This window comes from Pongo pygmaeus, chromosome 10 (genome assembly GCF_028885625.2).
Source record: "Pongo pygmaeus isolate AG05252 chromosome 10, NHGRI_mPonPyg2-v2.0_pri, whole genome shotgun sequence".
Taxonomy (NCBI): Eukaryota; Metazoa; Chordata; class Mammalia; order Primates; family Hominidae; genus Pongo; species Pongo pygmaeus.
This window is the reverse complement of record NC_072383.2, coordinates 3,008,499-3,024,505: the sequence shown is the minus strand read 5'-3', so window position 1 is coordinate 3,024,505 and position 16,007 is coordinate 3,008,499. Positions and strand designations below refer to the sequence as shown.

The window sequence follows — 16,007 nt, the reverse complement described above, 5'->3', positions numbered from 1 at the left end:
GCACCAATGCGATCTCAATCTCCCCAAATAACAGCTGTGAGGATTGAATTCCATCATGTCCATGAGACAGGAGCACAGAGCCTGGCCCAAAAAGGGGCTCCTCGCACGTGATTCACGGTCATTGCCCTGTAGTCATCACGAGGGATCATGGAGGGCTGGACGGAGAGGAAGGAGCAGGAGGCCTGCAGGCTAGCAAGAGGGGAGGTAAATTAAGTAAGTGGAGATGGCCTGGGATGCAGGCCAGCTGGGAGGAGTCTCCAGTGGGAGGGGCAGCTCAGAGAGCAACGGAGGGAGATAAGATTCCTAAATGCTGCAGGACCCAGCCCAGGCCCAACCCAAGCAGTCTCTTCCCACCCAGCCCCCAGGCCCGTGCGGCAGTGGGGTGGTGAGTACTTGCCCGGACCCAGCATCCCATCTCCTCAGCTCTCAGGGAGGTGGAAGCTGGGAACCCCACCCCCAACCCCTTCCGCATCAGGGGCGTGGGTGTCTGCAGGCCCCACCCAACACATGCAGGAAATGGGTCAAGGCAAGTGGTGAACAGAGCCCTTGCCCCCGGCCTCCCCTCAGCCTCTGGACAAAGCTGTGATGAAACAGGTTTAGTTCCAGAACAGCGCCCAGCCCAGAGGCCCCTCGAAACAGGTACCCAGAGGAAGGCAAATTAGCCTCCAAGCGCAGCTTTGCCACGGATTCGTGGTGCCTCTTGAGCCAGTCACTTCCCCTCTCTGGGCCTCAGTGCCTCCATTTGCAAAAACAAAAGGTTGGGGGGGTGTAATACTATTCAGCAAAAAAAAAAAAAAAAGAAATGAGCTGCCCAGGTGTGGAGGTTCACGCCTGTAATCCCAGCACTTTGGCAGGCCGAGGTGGGCAGATCATCTGAGGTCAGGAATTCAAGACCAGCCTGGTGTCTTGGTGAAACACAAAACGGTGTGTCTACTAAAAATATAAAAATTAGCCGGGCGTGGTGGCACGTGCCTGTAATCCCAGCTACTCGGGAGGCTGAGGCAGGAGAATCACTTGAACCCAGGAGGCAGAAGTTGCAGTGAGCTGAGATCATGCCACTGCACTCCAGCCTAGGTGACAGAGCGAGACTTCGTCTCGAAAAAAAAAAAAAAAAAAAAGCCATGAAAAGACATGGACGAAACTCAAATGAGTATTACTAAGTTAGAGAAGCCAATCTGAAAAAGCCACAGAGTCTATGATTCCAACCATATGACATTCTAGAAAAGGCAAAACTACAGAGACAGTCAAAAGATCAATGGCTGCCAGCAGTGGCAAGCAGGGATGAATAAACGGAACCTAGAGGATTTGGGGAACAGTGACGCTATTCTGCATGACACTGTAATGGTGGGTACACATTATTTATTATCCATGTCCCAAAACCCGGAGTGGACAACACCAGGAGGGAACCCTAATGTGAACTATGGACTCTAATAATGTGCTGGCCGGGCGCGGTGGCTCACGCCTGTAATCCCAGCACTTTGGGAGGCCGAGGCGGGTGGATCAGATCACCTGATGTCAGGAGTTCGAGACCAGCCTGACCAACATGGGGAAACCCTGTCTCTACTAAAAATACAAAATTAGCTGGGTGTGGTGGCGCATGCCTGTAATCCCAGCTACTTGAGAGGCTGGGGCAGGAAAATTGCTTGAATCCGGGAGGCGGAGGTTGCCATGAGCCGAGATCGCGCCATTGCACCCCAGCCTGGGCAACAAGAGCGAGACTCCGTCTCTGATGATAATAATAATAATAATAATAATAATAATAACGTGCCGATATCGGCTCATTAATTGCAACAAACGTACATCAACTGCAACAAATGCAAGATGTTAAGACTAGGAGAAACTGACTGGGGGCGGCGCAAGAATGTATCTATGGGAACTCTGTACTTTCTGCTCAAGTTTTCTATAAACCCCAAACTACTCAAAATTATAGTCTTTTTTTTTTTTTTTAAAGGTTGAGAGACTTTTTCTCCTCGGGGCCTTTCTTCAGGGTTCTAGAATAAAGCAAAAGTTGCCATGACAGGGATACTAAAAAATAAATAAATACAAAATTTAAAAAGTAAAATAAAGCAAAAGTTATGAAAATACAGTACTTCGGAGGCAAAAGTACTGAACCAAACCAGTTGGCTTCACTTTAAGTAGGCGTGTCCTAGGAAAATGCGATCTGAAAATATTAATAGATTCAGCCCCGGAGTGACTAACAGAAGCACTTGCCCTGGAATCCCGTCAAAGCCAGCACACTTGTTTCCTCAGCCTCAGGGGTGGGTGTGCCCTCAATCAGCTGCTGTCTCAAAGACAGGCAGGAGGGTCCCACCCTGTCAGAACCCGAGGGTCAGCCCAAACCAGGTGTCCAAGCAGCACGGGCACCCGGGGTGGGGCCTCCGTGCACGCCCTGCCCTGGGAGAAGGAGGAGCCAGGCAGAAGAGGGAGTCTCCACGCCAGGGAACGTCTTCCAGGACCCAGAGCCTCAGGGACCCACAGGACGTCCTGGAGGCAGTGGGGCACTAGGAGCTCCAGGAAAGTAGGACTCTTCAGCTCTGCCCTACTCTCCAGCCCTACGCCTAAGCATCTCCGGAAAAGCATCTGCACCCCCAGGGGGAAGAATGAAGACTCGAGCATCTGGACTGGGCCACGGCTCTGAGGACATAGGAGCAGGCGGGGTTAGAATGAGCTTGGACAAGAGGTGGGAGGCGGCATCCATTCTGGCCTTGATCATTTTTCATAGAAGTCATCTGTCCCAGAGCCACCCTGCCTGGTCAGGGATAGGAAGGAAGATTATGATGTTTCAGACATTCTGTTAATAGCTCAAAGCTAGCCAGGAATGGTGGCTCATGCCTGTAATCCCAGCACTTTGGGAGGCCGAGGCAGGTGGATCACCTGAGGTCAAGAGTTCAAGACCAACCTGGCCAACATGGCGAGACCCCCATCTCTACTAAAAATACAAAAATTAGCCAGGTGTGGTGGCTCAAGCCACCAGCTTCTCAGCTACTCAGGAGGCTAAGGCACCTTGAAAACCTGGGAGGCAGAGGCTGCAGTGAGCCAAGATCGTGACACTACACTCCGATCTGGGCGACAGAGTGAGACTCCGTCTCAGAAAAAAGAAAAAAGAAAAAAAAATAGCTGGAAGCCTTCACTCAGACCCTAGGCTGAGATTACCATCCCAGAGGACCCACCCTGACCCAGAAAACTCACCCCCACTGATTCCGTCTTGCACCAGCCACACACCCAGCACCTCACTCCTGCAGGCCTGCCAGTTACCGCGCCTCCCATTCCAGAAGGCATGGTCATCCGGTTTGGAAACAAGGCCATGGAAGTGGCTAAAATGCAGGCTGGACACGAACATTTGTTTTTCTGGATGGGGCCAGCCCGGCCTGACCCAGCAGGCCATTAGCAGCAGACCAGGTGCAGCCCGCCAGGCAGGAAGGATGCCTGGCAAAGCAAAATTCCCACCTGTGCCTCTCATTCTGAACCATGCTCTACACCAGGAACAGAGCTTCTTGGAAGGCCCCATGACTCCTCTTTTTCATGTCATTCTCTAGGTGTACCCCACTCCTCATTCCTGGTCCCATCTTGCACTGTGAGAAAGGCCACATCTCAGGACACCAAACTCTTACCTCACTTTCAGAGTTCCTCACTCCCATCATCCTGTGAAGATTTTCTCCATAAATTAATTTTCTCCAAACATCTGTAAATCACATATCTGACTGTCCTGAAAAAGAACCTGTATCTGGAATATTAAAGAACTCTCAGAACAACAGCTGGGCATGGTGGCACACACCCACAACTGTGGGAGGCCGAGGTGGGTGGATTGCTTCAGCCAGGAGTTCAAGACCAGCCTAGGCAAAATGGCGAAACCTCATCTCTACAAAAAGTACAAAAATTAGCCGGGTGTGGTGGCGTGTGCCTGTGGTCCCCACTACTCAGGAGGCTGAGGTGGGAGGGACACTTGAGCCTGGGTGGTCAAGGCTGCAGTGAGCTATGACCTTGCTGAGTGAAAGAAGCAAAGACCCAGAGAGCTATGTAACTGCATGATTCCATTTGTGAGACATTCTTGAAAGGCAAAATTACAGGAATGAACATATCAGTGTGGCCAGGGGATGGCAAGAGGGGAAGGGGGAGGGACGACCTCCAAGGGGCCACTGCATGATGGAATCGTTTGGGGGATGGAACAGTCTTGTGTCTTGATGGTGGCGGTGAAAACACATTCTGTGCATTTGTCAACATCTACTATTTACCAAAAACAGTGTATTTTGCTGTATGTATGTTAAAAATAAATTTAGGGAAAGATTTACTCTATTTTATAGAATGACATGTTATTCTACAGGTGCAGTGGCTCACGCCTGTAATCCCAGCACTTTGGGAGGCCGAGGCGGGCAGATCACCTGAGGTCAGGAGTTCAAGACCAACCTGACCAACATGGAGAAACCCTGTCTCTACTAAAAATACAAAAAATTAGCTAAGTGTGGTGGCGCATGCCTGTAATCCCAGCTACTTGGGAGGCTGAGGCAGGAGAATTGAACCCAGGAGGCGGAGGTTGCAGTGAGCTGAGATTGCACCATTGCACTCCAGCCTGGGCAACAAAAGCGAAACTCCGTCTCAAAAAAAAAAAAAAAAAAAAAAACAAAGAGAGAGATGTTGCCTGATTCTAAATAAACGTAAAATACGACCTTCTTATCCTGCCCAGAGGGCCTAGCTCAAAACCCACCCTGTTCATAAAACCCACTTGGCCGGGTATGGTGGCTCACACTCGTAATCCAAGCACTTTGAGGGTCCGAGGCGGGAGGATGGCTTGAACCCAGGAGTTTGAGACCAGCCTGGGCAACACAGTGAGATCCTATCTCTAGAAATAATGTTTTAAAAATTAGCCAGGTGTGGTGGCACATGCCTATGGTCCCAGCTACTCAGGAGGCTGAGGCAGGAGGATTGCTTGAGGAGGTCAAGGATGAAGGGAGCTGTGATCACACCACCACACTCCAGCCTGGGTGGCAGAGTGAGACTCTGTGGCTCACGCCTGTAATCCCAGCACTTTGAGAGGCTGAAGCCAGGGGATCACTTGAGGTCAAGAGTTCGAGACCAGCCTGGCCGACATGGCAAAACCCCGTCCCTGCTGAAAATGCAAAAAAATAGCCGGGCATCATGACATGTGCCTGTGATCTCAACTATTCGGGAGGCTGAGGCAGAAGAATCACTTGAACCCGGGAGGTGGAGGTGCAGTGAGCTGTGATCACGCCACTGTACTCCAGCCTGGGTGACAGAGTGAAACTTCACCTCAAAAAAAAAAAAAGATATAAAAATAAAACCCACAGCCGGGCACGGTGGCTCACGCCTGTAATCCCAGCACTTTGGGAGGCTGAGGCGGGCGGATCATGAGGTCAGGAGATCAAGACAATCCTGGCTAACACAGTGAAACCCCGTCTACTAAAAATACAAAAAATTAGACAGGCGTGGTGGCGGGCACCTGTAGTCCCAGCTACTCCGGAGGCTGAGGCGGGAGAATGGCGTGAACCCGGGAGGCGGAGCTTGCAGTGAGCCGAGATAGCGCCACAGCACTCCAGCCTGGGCGACCGAGCAAGACTCTGTCAAAAAAAATAAATAAAATAAAATAAAAATAAAAACAAAACCCACTTATCTCCCCTCCTCTCATCACTTCACGACAATAGCCTTCAAATCACTACATTTTCTCTGTCTTCCCAAGGATAGTTCTCCATCTCTCTTCCTCTCTCTGTCTGCTTCCCTCTCTCTCACACAAATTCACAGAGACATATACACGCTTGTCAGAACCCCACCCATTCTCAAAGCCAGCTCAACTACCTCCTCCTCTTGGGACAGAATCAATCATTCTTTACCAGGCACTGCCACAGACCCTGCTTGTGCACGTTCTTTCGTCTTGCAGCATGTTACTGCTAGCTTCACAGTCCATTTCCCTGCAAGTTCCGTGAGGACAGGAACCAGGGGTCCCATTCCATACTCCCGCTGCACCTAGCACAGTGCCGGGCACACCGTGGGTGCTGTGGCTTCTGTGGACTGGGTGAGGGCAGGTGCAATCGGAGGGAGCTGATGCCGAGAGGAGAGCTGGCTGTGCTGGGCTGGCAGTGCCCTGAGGAGGTATGGGAGGCACTGGTACAGCTTACTTCTTCTCTTGCATAAGCAGCAACTATTGCTTCAACCTCCAAGTGCTGGAAGTGACCCCACCTCTCATTCCAACACGAGGTCATGCAATTTATGATGGAGCATTTCCGAGGATGCTTTTGCTTCCTGCATGCCACCCGGCACAGTTCAAGCCCCAGGCAGACAGATGCTTGGGATGCACCTGCTGAGGGATGGGAACCTGTCTTGTCATCAGGATGCTGTCATTTCTCACTTCCAGAAGGCAGGCGCTCTTTACAGCAAAGAGTAGATTAGGATCTTCGGATCTGAAGTCCATTTCATTATGGAGAACTACCACAGTACAGGCGTAGACTATCAGTAACTCCACAGGGCCACTCTACGATTGGGTTTTTCCACACACATCATCGACCCCCTGCCTCTTACAAATTCCAGCTTTGACAGTTTTTAAGAACCATTTATAGGTCATTTATTTGACAAACACTTACACAGTGGTTATTATGTGCCGGGGAAAGAACTAAGCACTTTACAGATATTAACTCATTTAGTCTTCACATACACCATATGAGGTTGGTTCTGTTAACCTTATTATCCCACCCAGGTGTTAAGTGGCAGAACAGAGATTCAAACCCAGGCAGGCTGGCTGGAAAGCCACACTGTGCCAACCATGGCCACTCGCCCCACGTGGTTACTGAACATAAGAAACGTGGTTAGTCCAAACTGAGATGTGTTGTTAAGTGTACAGTACACACTACAGTTCTAATGCTTTGTGTGAAAAAAAGGTAAACGATCTCATTGATACTGTTTACTATTGATTACATGTTAAAAGGATAATATTGTAGACATAGGTTAAATAATATATTATTACAATGCATTTTACCAGTTAAGTTTTCCTTTCTTTTTTTAGAGGCAGGGTTCTCGCTATGTTGCCCAGGCTGGTCTCAAACCCCTGGGCTCAAGCAATTCTCCCGCCTCAGCCTCCTGAGTAACTGGGACCATAGGCAAAAGCCACTGCACCCAGCTCTTTTTACTTTTTAAATGTAGCTCCTAGGCTTACATTATATTTCTATTGGACAGCACCACTCTGGAGTCTGCACTGATAGCCACTACTCTCTGGGGTTGTCAGGGGTCATCTTCCCCACCCTCCAGCCTCAGGGCAGGACCCAGATTCTGCCTGTTCCTAACACCACGCTCGTGCTCGTGCTCACTTGGACAAAGACGATGGCAGCCACACAGTAATTCCCTCATCTCCCCATTCTGCTTCCTCTGACTGCTCAGACACTGCACCCTCGTCCCAAGCCTTGCCTCCAGCTCCAGGTGCAGCTTCGCTCTACCTCCCTGTAGCAGGAATCCCGAAGTGTTTCATCTAGTGGCACCCCCGCATGCTGATATGTGGAGAAACTGAGGCCCAGGACCACAAAATCTTTGAGGAAGCAGTGGCCCTGGAGGTGACCTAGTCCAATTTCCCATGCAGGGCAGAGACGCCTCCAAAGCATCCCTAACGAGTTCTACATAATGAAACTCTATGTACAGTAGTCCTTTGGTATCTGTGGGGGATCGGTTCCAAGGCCTCTAAGGATACTGAAACCCGAGGATGCTCAAGTCCCTCATATAAAACGGTACAGTGTTTGCATATAACTTACGCACATCCTCTCATGTGCTTTAAATCATTTCTAGGGAACTTATCGTACCTAACACAATGCATGCACGTCACTTCATTTGCATGGATTCAGTGCAGCATTCAGTGAGCAGCAAATTCAAGTTTTGCTTTTTGGAACTCTGTGGAATTTTTTCCCCTGAACACTGTCGATCCAGGGTTGGTCGAATCCATGTGGAACCCACAGACACAGAGGGCCCACTAGTTTTATGTGGTTCTACATAATGAAGTAATAGACTTCAGGTCAGATGGACCTCATCTGCTACTGCTACAAAGGGTGCCTACCTTCTAGAATGAGAAATGACAGCACCCAGATGCTGGGCAGGTTCTAAGTCCTCATCCAGCCTCCGTTAAGACACTCGCAGGCCCGGCACAGTGGCTCATCCCTGTAATCCCAGCACTTTGGGAGGCTGAAGCTGGAGGATCACTTGAGGCGAGGAGTTTAAGACCAGCCTGGGCAACACAAAGATAGCAAGACCTTGTCTCTACAAAAAGTTTTAAAAATTGGCAGGGCATGGTGGCACATACCTGTCATCCCAGCTACTTGGGAGACTGAGGCAGGAGGACCACCTGAGTGCAGGAGTTTGAGGCTACAGCGAGCTATGATCATACCACTGTACTCCAGCCTGGGCAACAGAGAAAGATTCTATCTATTAAAACAAAACAAAACAAAAAAACACCAGCCTGGGAAACAGAGCAAGATCCTGTCTCTATAAAAAATAAAAATTAAAACAAAAAAACCGTTAGGCGGGCATGGCGTCATGTGTGGTCACAGCTACTGAGACCTGAGCAGCTGAGAAAGCTGAGCTGGGAGGATCACTTGGGCTCGGGAGGTTGAGGCCACAGTGAACTGTGATTCCAACACTGCACTCTAGCCTGGGTGACAGAGTTAAGACCCCGTCTCAAAAAAAAAAAAAAAAAAAAAAGGCCGGGCACGGTCGCTCACACCTGTAATCCCAGCACTCTGGGAGGCTGAGGCAGGCAGATCACCTGAGGTCGGGAGTTCGAGACCAGCCTGGCCAACATGGCGAAACCCTGTCTCTACTAAAAATACAACATTAGCCAGGCATGGTGGCGAATGCCTGTAATTCCAGCTACTCAGGAGGCTGTGGCAGGAGAATCGCTTGAACCCGGAAGGCGGAGGTTGTGGTGAGTCAAGATCGCGCCATTGCACTCCAGCCTGGGCAACAAGAGTGAAACTCCGTCTCAAAATAAAAAAAAAAAAGAAAGAAAGAAAGAAAGACCCACACGTTTGAGATCAGATCACTGGTGGGGGGTAGGGGAAGACCCACAAAAATGGCGAGCTCAATACTTAACAGCTCAGGATATATAAACTTTCCAAAACCAGATGTGGCTTCCAATGTGGCCGAAGGGTCACAGAGCTTAGTGGGTTAGGGTTTCCCGTGACACAAACCTTACCACAGCACTGACCCACACAGGCTTATGGTTTAATGGGGCAGTTTAAGAGTCAGATTGACCTGGGTGCAAACTCCAACTGCAGTATAACTTCTACAGTGTCCCCTCTGTAAAGTAGAGGTTAAAAAACAAAACAAAAACAAACCAAACCTTTCTCACAGGGCTAAGAGGAAGAAATGAGACGATGAAGGCAGAAATGTCTAGAATAATGGTCTAGCACCTAACAGGCATTGAAATGTTCATTTCCCTCTTCCTTCCTTCTTCAGCCAAAAACCCCAAGCCTTTTCCCTCAACATGAATTAATAGTAAGTCCCACTCTATTCTAGACTTACATAATTGATGTTTTGAACTTAAATGCAGGATGTTACACTTAGACCTATTACATTTCTTCTTGAGATAAGTATATGTTCAACATTGCTCAATGTCAAGTAATTTTTAAAAGCTAAAAACTAAAAACAATTTTTTAAAGTCAGTAGGGCATAGTTAAATATAGTATAGTCACAGAATGAAATGTTACTCGGATCCTTAAAATTATGGTTTTAAATATTTTTTATGACATGCACTATCACCCATTAGATAGCATTCAGTAGGAAAAAAATGGGATAATCGCAATTCTGTTAAAATATATAGATTTGCACGAACACAAATTTGGAAGGACATTCACCTAAATACCAGCCCTCCCGAATTACAGTATTATGTATCATTTTTTTCCTTTATGCCTTTCTTTATTTTTCAGGGTTTCTACAATGTACATGTATTAATTTTACGAGATAAATATTTTTAAACTTCATCTTTCTACTTAATGGCAGCATTCCAGTCAATTGAGATGATTTTGAACCCTGGTTCTATCAGCCAATGTTTGCTACCCTCAACGCCCACAGAAATGAGAAACAGGGCCAGGTGCGGTGGTTCACTCCTGTAATCCCAGCACTTTGGGAGGCCAAGGCAGGTGGATCGCCTGAGGTCGGGAGTTCGAGACCAGCCTGGCCAGCATGGTGAAACCCCATTTCTACTAAAAATACAAAAATTAGCCAGGCGTGGTGGCAGGTGCCTGTAATCCCAGCTACTCAGGAAGCTGAGGCAGGAGAATCACTTGAACCCAGGAGGCGGAGGTTGCAGCGAGCCGAGATCGCACCATTGTACTCTGGCCTGGGCAATAGGGTGAGACTCCGTCTCAAAAAAAAGAAATAGGCCGGGCCTGGTGGTTCACACCTGTAATACCAGCACTTTGGGAGGCCAAGGCGGGCAGATCACAAGGTCAGGAGTTCGAAACCAGTCTGACCAATATGGTGAAACCCTGTTTCTACTAAAAATAAAAAAAATTAGCTGGGCATGGTGGTGTGTGCTTGTAATCCCAGCTACTCGGGAGGCTGAGGCATAAGAATTGCTTGAACCCAGGAGACAGAGGCTGCAGTGAGCCAAGATCACACCACTGCACTCCAGCCTGGTGACAGAGCGAGACCTATCTCAAAAAAAAAAAAAGAAAAAGAAATGAGAAACAGAAGACACAGGCCACACAGGCTCCTGGGAGAGGCTCGTATCTATGGAAAACACAGAGGACTAAGCCAAAGATAGCCCTGCGGCACATCACAGGGACCTCCTCACAGTAACACAAGCTCAGGAGTCAGGAGTCAGCGTCCAGCGTAGTGGGTCAAGCAGTCACACATCCATCTCCCTGCTGTATCAGCCAGACCACACTGCTTTCTCTTGTACCAAGAAGATCATTAGACTGAAAAGCCTTACTGAACATTCCTCCACTCAAATTAGAGTTGTTTTCTCCAAGACTTGGTAGAGTGAACCCATGTTGGCTACTAGGTATCTCAACTTCATTTTCACACTCTCCACATATTGTTTGTTCAAAAATCTAACCTAGGTTGAGTGCAACCGTGTACACCTGCAGTCCCAGCTACTGAGGAGGCTGAGGTGGGAGGACTGCTTGATCCTGGGAGGTCAAGGCTGCATAAGCCATGACTGCATCACTGCCCTCCATCCTGGGTGACAGAGCAAGGCACTGTCTACGATAATAATAATAATAATGATAATTTTTAAAAATTTATGGCCGGGCGCGGTGGCTCAAGCCTGTAATCCCAGCACTTTGGGAGGCCGAGGTGGGTGGATCACAAGGTCAAGAGATCGAGACCATCCTGTCTAACATGGTGAAACCCCGTCTCTACTAAAAAATACAAAAAATTAGCCAGGCGTGGTGGTGGGCGCCTGTAGTCCCAGCTACTCAGGAGGCTGAGGCAGGAGAATGGAGTGAACCCGGGAGGCGGAGCTTGCAGTGAGCAGAGATCGCCCCACCGCACTCCAGCCTGGGTGACAGAGCAAGACTCCGTCTCAAAAAAAAAAAAAAAAAAAAATTATTACACTGAAATTATTTTTGATAATACTAGGGTTTAAGAAAATACCAACATTAACTTCCCTTTTTTTTTTTTAAGGTGTCTACTAGAAAATTTTAAATTGGTGGGGCACGATGGCTCACATCTGCAATTCCAGCACTTTGGGAGGCCAAGGCAGGAGGATTGCTTGAGCCCAGGAGTTTGAGGTCTGCCTGGTCAACAAAGCGAGACCCTACCTCCACAAAAAAACTTGACGAATTAGCCAGGTGTGGTGGCGCATACCTGTAGTCCCAGCTACCCAGGTTAAGGCAATGAGGACTGCTTGAGCCCAGGATTTCAAGGAGTGAGCCATGATTGCACCACTGAACTCCAGCCTGGGTGACAAAGTGAGACTCTGTCTCAAAAAATAAAAAATCATTAAAAACAAAATCTAACCGAGAATTGCGCAAGGAATCAATTCCAGGAGTCTGCCATTTCCAGGGTCCCCATCTTGCTCCCTTGAAGAAACAAATCAAGACAGCATGTGTTGTCTGTCCTACACCTACCCTCCTTCCAGGTCCTGGCAGTGGTTCTCGGGTCACTCCTACACCTTCTCTTGGGACCCCAAAGCCTATCTGTGAGAATCCGGCAACCTGAACTCAGGAAAAGCAGCTCGTGTGGTCTGACTCACAATTCTCTCAGGGCAAGCTGTGGCCTTCTCACAAAGTCTGGTCCACCCTTACAAAGATGGAGGCAAGATAAGAGTCCTCCGCCTCCAGAACGTTCCACCCACTGTCTCGCTCTGCCTGTGGCTAAAGAAATCCCTCATGGCCAGGCGCGGTGGCTCACGCCTGTAATCCCAGCACTTTGGGAGGCCGAGGCAGGTGGATCACCCGAGGCTGGGAGTTCGAGACCAGCCTAGCCAACATGGAAATACCCTGTCCCTATTAAAAATACAAAAAAAAAAAAAATTAGCCAGGTGTGGTGGCAGGTACCTGTAATCCCAGCCACTCAGGAGGCTGAGGCAGGAGAATCACTTGAATCCAGGAGGCAGAGGTTGTGGTGTGCCAAGATTGCAGCACTGCACTCCAGCCTGGGCAACAAAAGCAGAACTCCGTCTCAAAAAAAAAAAAAAGAAATCCCTTATGTTGTCCAGCGACCCCAGCCTGGGGACTCCCTGTCCAGAGCTTTGCCCACAACCCACCATCACCATTCCAGCCACAATTGCCCCAAGGTGGAGACCAGCCAGGGAGCAACAACACCAGCCTTTTATCCCAGCCAGGATGATTCACAAAGACATCTCAGGGGCTTGAGGGGAAGGGGAAGACCAAGTCCTGGCAGGGGCGAGCGTGGCACGAGCAGAGGCTGGCAAACACGAGACCTGTGCTAGTAAGAGCCGAAAGCTCAGCACAGAACTGGCACTGAGCTCTAGCTTCACACTGAGTCAACGGCCCCCTTTGGAGGAGGGCCCCACCCCAGAGGCCCACCCTATGTGTCATCAGCCCCTCCCCAGCGCCCTCTGCACTGCCCCCAACCCTCTACCGGATATGCAATCCCATCCCCCAGGAGGGTCACCCCTGCCTCAGCACAGCTCCCATTTCCTGCCCCTGGTGACTCCTCTGAAGTCTATTGTTCCCATGAAGTTTGGGTCAAAGGAAGCAGAGTCCCCACCCATGGGGGCCCGCCTGCCCACGCCAAGCCAAGGAGCCGGCCCCCGCTACAGGGAGCCTGGCCCATCCTCTGGCCCTTCCAGGAGCCCCCCTGTATTAAATGCAGGAGGACGTGGGCATAGAACTTGGAGACCTGAGTTCTAGTGGAAATTTTCCCAAATATCCAGTCCCTACCAGCTAAAGGCCCCAGGGCCTGATCACACAGGTGTGATTAGAATCTCCCAGATAGTAGCGAGAAAAACCAAAAGCAAGGGAAGAACTGTCATCTCAGAAGGGGTCCAGGCAAAACTGGAATTAGAAGATAGGAGCTGGAAGACTGTGTGCTCCCCGGTGACAAAGCCCTGCCCCCACCTCCACCTGGGCCCCCCTGGCTGCTGACAGCCCCCTCACCCCCCTTTACTGGAGAGCAGCTGTTCAGCTCCAATTTCAGAGCTTTAAAGGGAGCTGTCGTCCAACCCCTGCCAACAAAGCGTCATGGGGGCAAAGGAAGACAGGCAAGGTAAAGCCACCCTCACAAGCCCTGAATTTCCAACTGCCACTGGACTGACCTCAACTGCAGGAAAGGCAAGGTCCAAAGCTGGGGACCAACGTCCTCTACTTCCACTGGGAAGGAGGAGGAGGAGCTACAGGTTTGGCAACAGGCATTGCTTTGTGACAGTCACCGGGGCAAGACTCCAGAGTGGAAACCAAAGGAGGTTGTGACATTTGCAACCCAGGAGATCTAAAAAGATAGGGAGAACCTTCACCTGGCGGTTCATCAAGGGGAGAGGAGGGTGTGTTTTAAAGACCCGAGGGCCCCTTCCAGACTCCACAGATTCTACAGTGAGATGGCTCCTTCCCCAGAACAGCTATGTGCTTTCTGCCAGGATGGAGCAGAGTATTTCTACCTCCTACCAACGTTATCTGAGCCACAAGGCATGGCCCAAGTCAGTCTGCTCCAGCTTCCGCGCCTGTTGGATGAAGGCGGCTGGGGGAGTAGGGGGTGTACAAGCACTGCAATCCACAGGGCAGGAGACAGAACGCCAAGGGGAGAGCATAGGTTCTAATCCCCGTTCTGCCACTCACCAGGGTTGCGGCATTAAGCAAGTTACTGTCCCTCTAGGGGCATCAGTTTCCCCATCTTTAAAATGGGAGACTTACGCCAGGTGCAGTGGCTCACGCCTGTAATCCCAGCCCTTTGGGAGGCCGAAGCGGATCACCTGAGGTCAGGAGTTCAAGACCAGCATGGCAAACATGGCGAAATCCCGCCTCTACTAAAAATACAAAAAACGGCTGGGAGCGGTGGCTCATGCCTATAATCTCAGCACTTTAGGAGGCCGAGGCGGGCAGATCACCTGAGGTTGGGAGTTGGAGACCAGCCTGACCAACATGGAGAAACTCCGTCTCTACTAAAAATACAAAATAAACCGGGCATGGTGGTGCATGCCTATAATCCTAGCTACTTGGGAGGCTGAGGCAGAAGAATCGCTTGAACCCGGGAGGTGGAGGCTGTGGTGAGCCAAGATCGCACCATTGCACTCCAACCTAGGCAACAAGAGCGAAACTCCATCTCAAAAAAAAAATATATATATATATATGAAACTAGCCGGCCAGGAGGCTGAGGCAGGAGAATCGCTTGAACCCAAGAGGCGGAGGTTGCAGTGAGCCAAGATCATGCCACTGTACTCCAGCCTAGGCGACAGAGCAAGACTCCGTCTCAAAAATAAATAAAATAAAATAAAATGAAAATAAACTAAAATAAAATAAAATGGGAGACTTAGATGCTGACATTAGGGTATCTAATAATGTTCAGCAAGCTCATCCTGGGGCCAAGGCAAAACTGGAATCAGAAAATAGAAGCTGGGACTCTGTTATCTGGTGACAAAGCCCTGTCTGTCCCCCTTCCTCCTAACCTGGACCACTAGGACCCTGGATTCCTAAGGACGCAGAACACAGTGTAGGGCCTGGCTCATAGTAAATGCTCGATTCATGTTTGCTAAATAAACATGATAGACAGGGCGAGGTTTCTCAAACGGTGCTCAGAGAAACACTAATTCAAAAAACACTAATCCCTAGGAAAAAGAGGTTCTTACTGAAATAAGCTTAGGAAACACTGGATACAACAGCTATCCTATGGAGTCCATGGGATGTGCCAGGCACTGTGCTACTGGGTGGGAGCTCTGCAAACATCGACTTTTCACAAGAAACTTTCTGGAAAGAAAAGCTCCCTTCATATTACCCACCAGGAAACAGCCTGAGAACCTTAAAGGTAGTGAGAGACTCAGGATTTGTACCCTGGTCTGCCTGACACCAAACCTGTGCCCTTTCCATTCCATCAGTGCTGCTTTTAGACCAGTCGCACACCAGGCCCAAGAGGTGAGAGGGTGAGGTGTTTCCCACAAGAACATCCACATCCTCAGGATGGATGGAGGAACAAGGACAAGAACCCCCAACCCCCGAGACAGTTTCTGGCTCCTTCCTTCCAAGAAGCCCTACACATGATATCCACGTTGAAGTCCTCATGCAACAAGCTATTCATTCCTCTTCTCAAAAGAAGTGCTGAGTGTCTAGCAAGTTGGAAAGAATGAAGGATTCTTCTACTGGGTTACCTGGTCAGCTCCAAGGAGAGTTAAACCAGGAGAAAGTAGTTCAGGCTGGTATACCTCCCTATCTGTTTGTCCTTGGGGCTAACTTAAAAGCACTATTTACACAAGTCTCCAGATTGAAAACTGTCTCCTTTTCCGGGGGATCCACCCCGACAAACCTTCTCAAATGTCACTCGCCCATCCCATCCCCCAAAGGCAAAGATCTCAACTTCCTTCAGCCTCCTACCAGTTTGTTGACCTATTCCAGGCAAGCACAAGA

General features: G+C 49.5%; 1 protein-coding gene across 3 annotated transcripts in view; it reads right to left on the bottom strand.

Annotated features, from left to right (window-relative positions):
- Nucleotides 1-16,007, bottom strand: part of TEAD4 (TEA domain transcription factor 4) — an 83,059-nt gene that overhangs the window by 65,353 nt on the left and 1,699 nt on the right. The window lies entirely within an intron of this gene.